The 10982-nt window shown below is 44.5% G+C and overlaps 1 long non-coding RNA gene across 1 annotated transcript; it reads left to right on the top strand.

Annotated features, from left to right (window-relative positions):
• Nucleotides 1-2257: 2257 nt before the first annotated feature.
• Nucleotides 2258-10766, top strand: LOC307025520. The gene is made up of 3 exons (XR_013804183.1): nucleotides 2258-2391; nucleotides 7026-7045; nucleotides 10643-10766. It is a non-coding gene; the product is annotated as an uncharacterized lncRNA (long non-coding RNA).
• The last annotated feature ends 216 nt before the right edge of the window (nucleotides 10767-10982 follow it).

Here is a 10982-nt window from a genome sequence, read left to right on the forward strand (position 1 = left end):
CTTCGCACTCTCCAAGAACTTGGAGTTTCAGGCACTGCACTTTCCCTCCTCACCTCATACCTCAACGACCGCACCTACAGGGTTACTTGGAGAGGGTCCGAGTCCGACCCTTGTCAATTAACTACAGGGGTCCCTCAGGGCTCGGTTCTTGGTCCCCTCCTCTTCTCCCTGTACACAAACTCGCTCGGGTCTGTCATTAGCCCGCATGGTTTTTCATACCACTGCTACGCTGACGACACCCAACTAATTCTGTCCTTTCCCCGCTCAGAGACCCAGGTTGTCGCACGCATCTCTGCTTGCCTAGCAGACATCTCTCGGTGGATGTCTGCTCATCACCTCAAGCTCAACCTTGACAAGACTGAACTGCTCTTCCTTCCGGGAAAAGATTGTCCCACTCTTGACCTAACAATCAACATCGGCACCTCTATTGTTTCCCCGACTCAGACTGCAAGGAATCTGGGTGTGGTCCTAGATAACAAATTGTCCTTCACTGCAAACATCGCTGCTACAACCCGCTGCTGCAGATACACGCTTTACAACATCAGGAGGATACGTCCCCAGCTGACCCAGACATCAGCGCAGATTCTGGTCCAGGCTCTCGTCATCTCACGCCTAGACTACTGCAACTCCCTCCTGGCTGGTCTACCTGCATGTGCCATCCGACCTCTGCAGCTCATCCAGAATGCAGCGGCTCGTCTGGTCTTCAACCTTCCCAAATTCTCCCACACCACACCGCTCCTCCGCTCCCTTCACTGGCTTCCAGTAACTGCTAGAATCCACTTCAAGACACTGGTACTTGCGTACCATGCTGTGAATGGATCTGGCCCTTCCTACATCCAGGACATGGTTAAACCGTACACCCCAGCACGTGCACTCCGCTCTGCATCAGCCAAACAGCTCGCTGCACCCGCACTGCGAGGGGGACCCAAGTTCCCGTCAGCAAAAACACGTGGGTTTGCTATCCTGGCTCCAAAATGGTGGAATGAGCTCCCCATTGAAATCAGGACAGCAGATAGCTTACACATCTTCCGACGCAAACTGAAAACTCATCTCTTTAGACTCCACTTCGAGCGATAGAATTACTAACAAAGCACTTATATACTAATAAAGGGCTGGCTTTCTAAATGCCAGTTGAGTAGCACTTGAAATGTTTGGCTCTATGAAACCTGATGTACTTATATGATTCTGTTTTCTTAAAGGTTGTATCTTCCTGGTCGAATGCACTTATTGTAAGTCGCTTTGGATAAAAGCGTCAGCTAAATGCAATGTAATGTAATGTAATGTAACATATTTCTCTCCATTCCTTCTGCCAACGGTGTCGCAGTTTCTCGTCTCTCCGTTTTTTGGGCTTAGTGCGTACGCATGGGTTAAGGCCCAGATACACCGGCCCGACATCGGCAGTAAATGGGAGTCGGGCCGAACATGGGCGTGGGCACGCCCTATTCGGAGTGGTGTGCGCCGCACCGTCGGGTCTTTTCTGCCGACCTGACGCCTTTTCTTGCCGATCGGCGTCGGGAACACCACCGGAAGTCGGACAAAGGGATAACACTGATTGGCTGTTCAGCTAGCGAATCAGTGCATGAGAAGCGTTAACGGAAGTGAGGGAGGTAAACAAATGATTTAAAATGGAAGATGGAACACACACCAACGGCTATTTCACCTCATCGGTTTATAGAGCTCCTGTTCGTTCATGTTTTCAATGGACGAGAGTGAAAATGGAAAGAAAAACGCTATTTGTTGTTTGTTTATATCACAGTCTGTTCTTCCTCTCTGTCTTCCGGTTGTTCCAGTTGTTGCCTCTTTTGAATGATGAATACACACTACTGCCGCCTGCTGGTAAGGAGAGTTATTGCCACTCACGCATTTGCAGTTCATACGTGCTCGGCTCGGATTTGCGGTGTGTTACAGTGCGCGAAGTCGGCAAATACGCAGGAGGGTCCGGCGACGCAACAGTCGGTGTCGGCGTCGGCGTCGGCGACTTCTCAACTGTCGGGCCGGTGTATCTGGGCCTTTAGAGTTTGCGTGGAGGACCGCACATTTTTCCGTCAAGTTAGTATTTTATAAATCCCAAACATTGCGTAGAAACTGGCGTACGCCATTTTTTGAGCGTATATCCCTTTATAAATGAGGCCCCTGGGCCTTATTATTTTCACCTGTTCCCCATTAGCCCTGCATTTATCCGCCTTCCTCTCCTCCTCCACCTGCACTTTATCCCCTCATTAGTTCAGTTTATATTTGGGTACTGGCTCTGTCCTCAGTCATTCTTGGTTTCTTGTTTGTCGTGTTCTAGGAAATTATTTTCTTGCCTTGTCTGAACCAAGCCTAAAGTAAATGTATTTTCTGTTCCAGTTGTCTTAATTTGGGTCCAGCCAGATCTACTCTCAGTGCCAGGTAAGTTCAAACCTATTAGCTTGTTTGAATTAAAACTATAATTTGATGTTCAGCCATGTTGGCATATGGAGTGCTGCAATGTCAGATTTGGATCCAGACTAAAATACCTTAAAGTTTTGCTCAAAATACCAAACAGATCACCCATTTTAGCCATGCCTCATATCCATCTATTTCACTTCCTGTTTCAAAAGTGCTGATTAAGGGTATAAAGCTTTAAAAAAAAAAAAAAAAAGGAAATAGATTTTTTTTAAAAGAAGGAGGGGGCTGAGCTCATGCGGGACCCGGCAGCTACTGTTTAAACCAGTGGTTCTCAACTGGTCAGGCCTCGGGACCCACTTTTTACTTGTTCAATACATCGCGACCCAACATTTTGAAGCACTCAAATCTATTCAACAAAAAATCGTGCTGTAATATATATATATATACACGCTTTTCAGTATACAATATTAATAAAAGTGAAGTACAGTGCAAATATCCCTTCACAGAACTAAAGTATGCTTTTAAAAAAGGTTTAATGAGATGATTGAATCAAAGCTGAACTATATAAGAAGGCACACATGCTGTAAACCCAACCAAACAAGTAAAAAATCACAAGTTACTTTACTTTAAAAATAATAACAATAAAAATACAAGTTTTTGTGTTGTTCTGTGGCACAGTAAGAGAAAAGACAACTCTCCATCATTGCAGCAATTATCATTATGAAATGTAGTTGAACAATAAAACACAAAAGATATGTTTAGACATTTTGACAGGCATCTTTATTGTAGCCTCAACAATCAAGTGGACAATGCTTTCTGTCCTGCACACAGTTTACATTTGACCGTAATAATTTTTGCGTCCTTTATCCCCACAAATTGAAAATAGTGGTTATATTTCCAAGTTGCAAATGCGCTGCTGCTCTCGCTGATACTTGCATCTGCCATTGTGTGTGTGCTGGTGGTGAGCGTTGCCGTGTGTGTGTGTGTGTGTGCGTGTGTTAGCATTAGCAAGTGTTCGTGTGTGTGTGTGTATTTTCCCCATAAGGCAAGACCCGCCCAACTCTGCCTCTGATTGGCTTACCCTGAAATGTTCCCCCGTGTTAACCAATCATCACTCCTCTCTGGTTACTTTCACTTTTCCATGGTACTGTGAGAGGACATAGCTATATTCGCCTGTAAATTACATCCGGGAGATTAGGTTCAGTTCCATCACTTAATGTAAGGCAGTCACGCACCCATTTAAATCACAGTAACTAAAACGGCGTTACTTAATGGGAATAGGTAACTAGTAACGCTATTAGTTACCGCAAAAAGTAGTTGCGTTACAGTAACGCGTTAGTCCCAACACTGGTCACGATTCTTATGTTTTTTAGTTTTGTATGTCAAGTTTTGGGTTTATTTTGCTGTTCGGTTCTCCCTGTCATGTTTTCCTGCTTGTGTATTGTCTGGTCCCTCTCTCTGTTTTTTTCCTCTCTGTCGATAGTTTCCCTGGTGTGTCTGATTCTGTTCACCTGTTGCCCTTGTGTTTCTCCTCCCCTGCCCGGCTGTTTCTCGTCTCTTGATTACCCCTCCCTGTATTTAGTCTTGTCTCTTCCTGTGTTCAGTGTTGGTTCGTCTTTTGTTGGTGACTAGTTCACCGGGGAGTGTTCTGTTTGTCCGAGTTATATTATTATCCTTGAAATAAAGGTATATCAGTGTTATCTGCATTTGGGTCCTGCTTGCTTCACTCACCGTAACAGAACCAACCAACCAAGGATGGGCCCAGCATATCCATTTGAGCAGGAATTTTTCCTTTTCTTTGGCTTACTGCTAAAAGATCCATTCTGATCGATGGAGGGGATTACAGCAGCGAGAGGCTGCTCTGGCAGAGGCGTGCCAGATGGCTACGGAGAAACCAGGCTTGGTGAAATTCTTACCTGGCTGGATTTAGAATTTCCTCTCGGTGTGTGATTCCCGGCCTGCTAGCCCCAGGCATGCTAGCTCCCTGCCTCCCAATTCCCAACCTGACACCATACGCCTCAGTGTGTTCCGTCTGGAGTCAACCCTTGCTTCTGCCCCAGTTCCTGCTCCTGCCCAGGAGCCGTTCTCGGGAACTTGTCTGGCTTTCGGAGGTCCACGGAGCCTCCAAAAGGCTTCTAAGAGAAGGAGTCGCAAGTCCAGGCTAGCAGCCCAAGCCCCAAGAGCCATAGTTCCGGCCTCAGTTCTGGCCCCAGCAGCCATGGTTCCAGCCTCATTCCTGGCCCCAGCAGCCATGGTTCCAGCCCCGGTTCTGGTCCCAGCAGCCTTGGTTCCGGCATCAGTTTTGGCCCCAGCGGCCATGGTTCCGGCCCCAGTTCTGGCCCCGGCGGCCATGGTTCCGGCCCCAGTTCTGGCCCAAGTGGCCATGGTTCCGGCCCTGGTTCCAGCCCCAGCAGCCATGGTCCCTCCTCTAGTCTCAACTCATGTCCCTTCCCTAGTCCCTTCTCTGGTCCCTTCCCTAGTCCCTTCCCCAGTCCCTTCTCTAGTCCCTTCTCCGGTCCCTCCTCTAGTCCCTTCGCTGGTCCCTTCCCTGGTCCCTTCTCAAGTCACCTCTCTAGTCCCTCCCCTAGTCCCTTCCCCAGTCCCTTCTCTAGTCACCTCTCTAGTCCCTTCTCGAGTCACCTCTCTAGTTCCCTCTCGAGTCTCCTCTCGAGTTCCCTCTCAAGTTCCCTCAAGTCACCTCTCGAGTCCCCTTTCTAGTCGCCTCTCGGGTCCTCTCTCAAGCCCTCTCTCGAGTCCCTTCTCGAGTTCCTACTCAAGTCCCTACTGAAGTGCCATTGGAGGTTCCGCTGGGGGTCCTGCCAACTCCATGTCCTGTCCCATTGGGGGTCCCGCCGACTACTCTTCTGCCGGGGGTTCTGCCAACCCTATGTCCTGTGCCGTTGGAGGTCCCGCCGACAACTCTTCTGCCGGGGGTCCTTCCAACTCCTGGTCCTCTTCCGTGGGGGATCCTGCCGAAGCCTGTTCCACCAGCTCCGGTTCCTGTCCGGCCGACCCCGGGTCCTGCCCGGCCTCCAGAGCTGTCCCGTCAGCGCCTTCCTGCCCGGAGTTGTTCCGTCGCCGTCTGCTTCGCCCTCGAGCCCGGCCCCCTGAGTGCCGCGGTCTTCGCCCTCGAGCCCGGCCCCCTGAGTGCCGCGGCCTTCACCCTCATGCTCGGCCCCCTGAGTTCGCCCGCTGAGGCCTTCGCCCTTCCATGGGCTCTGCCTTGCCCCCGGGCTGTCCTCCCGAGACCCCCTCCATGATCTCTGCCTTGCCCCCAGGCCGTCCGCCCGAGATTCCCACAATGAACTCTGCCTTGCCCCCAGGTCGTCCGCCCGAGACCCCTTCCTGGTCCTCTGCCGTGCCCCTTGGCTGTCAGCCAAGGCCCGTCCTACAGACCCCCTCCACCCACCCTTTTGGCCCTGGTGCATTTTGCATGATAGGTCCCCTTTAAAATTACACCTAATGGATGTATCTCCATTGAATTTGATACTGACATTTGTGTCTTTTCTGAATACATTTTATTATTGTTGGTGATCATCTAAACCAGGGGTGTCAATCTCAAATACACACTGGGCCAAAATAAAAAAAATGGGTACTAGTCGAGGGCCGGGGCTGGTTCAATGTTTATTGCAGAACTTATTGAAATGAACTTATTGCACATATTAAACCTGGAACTAACAAAGCTTAAATGATTGCCTATAAAAACAACATTAAACATTAAATAATCAGTTGCATTCATTTCTTATGGCTCTACCTGTAGCTTTTCTGGAGTCATTTCTTATGGCTCGTTGCAACACCTGCAGCTTTTCCCCAAGTAATTTCTTATGATTACATTTTTCCACAGGCCAAGAACAGCTTCAAAAAAGAATTTCCCTCAAACAAAGAAAACAAACATGCCCTGTTGTCTCAAGAAAAAAAAGTGCAGAAGGAAACATCCATGTAAACTCAGTTTGCTGCTCTGTGATGCTAGTTCAAGCAGATACTTGGCATCTCATCTTGGGTGCAAGGTCATCAATGTTTGGGGTCAGGCTCTGAGCTGATGAGATCCTCAGGATGGAGTGAAGGTGTGCGTGCAATATGCCGGCGGGCCAGATATAATAGTAATTAAACATTATCCTGCGGGCCGAAATTAAATCCACCAAGGGCCTGATTTGGCCCCCGGGCCTTGAGTTTGACACATGTGATCTAAACATCATAAGATCATACTTTTAGGATACTTAATATGCACAGGATTGCTTAGAGTGCAATGCTTATGTATGGACTCCCAATATTATCTGTAGTATCAGATCTGCACATTGTCAGAGGCTCCCTTGTGCACATAGGCTACATGGCACACAACAGGAATTACCATGAGGTCAAGTTGTTAGTTAGTAATTTGGTGTAAAACTTGTTTGACCTTTCAGTCTTTTGCTGTTCCCTGAAGTCTTTTACCGTTCCCTTTATTTGGCTGACAGCTTTGGTGTTGGCCCTTAAAAGTAGAAGTTTCTCAATGTCTCCATTTTCTAGTTAGACATTGTTGTTCTCCTCTGGTTTCATGCCAGCAGCGATAGACACTTCAATGGATGCAATTTGAACTGTCCTCCATTCTTTAGTCTTCACTTGACTTAAACAGGCAGACAACCTTATTGACTCCCCTTTCCTGTTTCGTTTCACAGCTCTCAAATTCCACATGCAGGTAAGTGCTGCAATCATACAAACCTTTGTATTACATCATGTACCTTTTTGATGTATTCTATAGAAGTCTGTACAGGGTGATATTTTCTTTCATACACTGCTTGATCTTTGCCAACCTTGTGAGATGTGAGCAACCTTGTTTCAGAGTGACAGTAAACATCTAAGAAAACAGACTAATATGTTATAGGTTCTAGATCCCTCATAAGGAGAATTGAAATGAATATTGATAGGTAGCAGGCTTCCTCACCAAGCTGGACAAATGAGAGCCACATATAATAAGCTGCAGGCCGCTCAAAGACATTTACTGTGAGCAAAGTTACAACCTACCTTTGTAAAAACATATAATCAAAAACAGAAGCCTAATGCAGTCTTATTGGCCCAACAAACCCTCTCTCATAGCCACTTATCCGAGGTCTATGAGGACTATGATATTTATGTCCTTGTTAAGGTGTCTTCACAGCTGCAGCTGATAGATATCCAGTAAATCTCTCTTTTCATAAACTTGCCCACTTCTACTTTCACTTGCTGCCTCTTTTTGGCCGTAGTTGAATGCCACTTTTTTTACAGGAGTTGTCAAGATCTAATGTTCAAGTGTTGGTTCGCCTACTAATAACATCCTGATGCCAGCAGGGCAAAAACAATGCAAAACTTTATAACCAGATATGGCCATATTTATTATATACTCTTAAAATATGTCTTTAGCAAGCTCACGTTCTATCCAGAGTCAATACACTGGATATAACATAACCTTAACACTAACACAAAAGGGGGGGGAAAGCTTTATAGTATCAATTACATTGAATTCCCTTTTTTTATAAATGCAATTTGTATTGATTGAACTATAGGCATCAAACCCGTTAACAGACTCCAGTCTTTTGGGGGTGTAAAACATTTTATTTTCCATTTTGTGCCTTTTTTTTTTTTTAAACTCGTACACCAACATGATGGCTGCTGATAAAAGATGTATTTCCTCTTCATATTCAAAAGTTAAGCAATTCCTCTTAAAATCATCCAATTTCTCTTCTTGACTACCTTTTGATTTCCTCCTGGCAATTTTACCTATTTCAGTCTTTCTCTCTCTGCTTCTCCAGCTGTATTTTGTATTCCGTCCAGCGGCAGATCCTAGCGGCAGACTGCTGTAATAGCCTATTACAAATCATTCACACACACAATGCCACTGGTTCCCAGACAGCCCTGTCCCTCAGTCACTCTGTGAATGAAGACACATCTTCAACAGAAAAATGGCCAATTCTACAGTGAGACGCTGAACCCCAGACACATTTACCACACACAAACACTTGCGAGCAAATCGATGAGACACACAAACACACACCCACTCTTCTGCAGAATTTGTGTATTGGACTTGTTTGATCTATCATGTGACATATTTCACCAGCCTCCTTCCGAAAGAAGAAATGAATCATTATTCTTTAAGAAAAACTGGTCATTGTAGTCCCTTTAGAAAGGTGTAGGATGTTCAGTTAGCGCTGTGATGATACACACTTTTTACACAACAATGATATATCCATAGAATGAGAGGGAATATCTATCAAGCGCCCACTCACGTTGAGATTTGTATCAATTATTCAGTTGTTTCCCCTGTGCAAACAGAAAAGCAATATAATCAAGGCTTACACAGATTTGTTTTATTTATTATTGAAACCCCATCTCAGCTCGCCTTACTCCTACTGTTCTTTTTATCTACCCACTTGCTCTCCCTGATGTTTATTTCTTCATATGTATTCTCTGTTTCCTCTGTCACTGTGTAACCTCTCCACTACAAACCCTCCTCCCCTGCACACTGTATATGTAATCGAACTCTCATCAGCACTCTGTTCAGTTCGTTGTTAATAAATAATTCACATATTAATGGGTGACATCCAACCCTGGTTTCAATTACATCTCCAATGACTCTTTTCTTAGGGGAGAAAAAGAGAAACCAACATCTATTTAAAATGTTTGCATTTAACCAAATCATGCACACCCTGGAACCCAGTTATAATTGTATTCAGCAGAGCTTCCAGGCCACGGCAGTATAATACACACTCGGCGCGTTTAAGATTTACTGGTTTTAATATTTCTGTCACGCAGAGCAGGATCAAATACCAGAGCATCTCGAATCTACATAACAGAAGATGTCAACAATCGTTTCCAATTAACATTACAATAAGCACTATCACCACGATGAAATGAAAATAAAATCCATTATCAAAGCCAATACAGAATCAGCATTAAAAAATACAATTCTAACTCAGCAGGAGTCATGCATCTGAATTAAAAGTAATCTCAAACCTCCTTTAATCCATATTCTCATGATGAAGGTTATTAAATACACACCCCACTGTCATTACACTGTCATATGAGGAGGTACAGTATGAGGCCTGAATAAAGTTTCCTCCATAATCTGTGTAGGTGCATTTCCTATACAAATCGTAATCTGCTGTAATGGAATACAATTAAATTATGATGAATATTTTCCTCTTACTTTTCAAAAGAACAGCTAAGTTTCAAATGAACTGCATGCATGGTGCTCAAAATAACTTCCTTAAACCCTGTATCCACAAATTCTTCAATCATCAATCCAAAGACCAGCACTTATGTGCAATAATAAGCTCCTAGTTATCTGTTAAAAACGGATATAGCCAATATATAAGTGCATGTTATAAGCTATGTTAGGAGAATTTTAAAGAATTAAATGGGACATCAAAAAGACAAACAATAATATAATGATGATCTCAAAGAAGTAGTTAAGGGATTTTTGTTTCTATTAAATACATTTTTTTATAACCCTTCCATTGTCTAACTAACAAGAGAACATATCATTCATAACTCTTACCTTGCAAGAGAACTCTGGATCAACAATTTGAGCTGTGGATCCGTCTATTTGGCATGTGACAGTGTCACATTGTGCTCAGAGCTGGATTGGAGAAGCCAGAGTTGACACAAATTGATAGTGCCCCTCATGAGAACAGTTTACGATTGACACTGTTTTGTTTTGTGAAGCCAGATCTTGCAAAAATAAAACAAGCTCCAGGTGTTATGACAAGTGACACAAACACAGAGGCAGAGATAAAATATCGCCAACAATCTCTGCAGTACGAGTTCCCACAGCGTTGAAAGATTATTATTATTATTATTATTATTATTAATATTATTATTATTAATAACTACAGACTGTCGGACAGCAAACCCACAATTATTTTGATTCCTGAAATCCTCTACAATTAATGTAAAATTCCTATTTCTGGGTGCTGGGAACAAAATAAGGGGTTGGTTGGATGAGAAAGATTGCAAACAGTTTGTTCCATTTTACTGGCATAACAATATTACTATGTTTATCAGGAAAAAACCCGATTAATTATGCACTTGAGGAATAAACAGAGTGCTGCTGAAAGACTTACCAATGCTTTCAAAACGGAAATAGACTATTTTTGTCATTAGAGAAGCGTCCACTTAAAACGGCATGTGTGAAAGCCTTGATTTTAGAGTCACATTTGATGCAGACTTCTTTTTCGCTAACCAAAAGGGCTTTGACAAACATTTCCTCATTCACACTCTGTCCATCTCAACTTTCCCTCTTTTATCTCCGTCTTTTCAGAGTTCACAGTACCACAGCGAGTGCAGCCTCTTATCTCTTCATCTCCTCCTCTTCACCGGTGGAACAATGCGTCCTGACAGTCGACAAGACTCCTTTCCCTCGGGGGCAAAAACGGCTGTGACTGGTAAGCTGATTAAGAGGTCCAAGATAGCATCGCATGTGGAGATTGAAAGAACCGAGACAGAAAGAGAGAGGGTGAGAAATAAAAAAGATAACAGCCAGAATGAAAAATGACCAGCTTGCCCAGATGTTGATACCAAAGTCCTTGGGAACTACAGATTGAGTGGGTCTCACATTCAGAAATGTTCAGCGCATGCTTAGGGCTCTTTCACATAGAGAA

The sequence above is a fragment of the Notothenia rossii genome, assembly GCF_949606895.1.
Source record: "Notothenia rossii genome assembly, chromosome: 11".
Classification (NCBI taxonomy): Eukaryota; Metazoa; Chordata; class Actinopteri; order Perciformes; family Nototheniidae; genus Notothenia; species Notothenia rossii.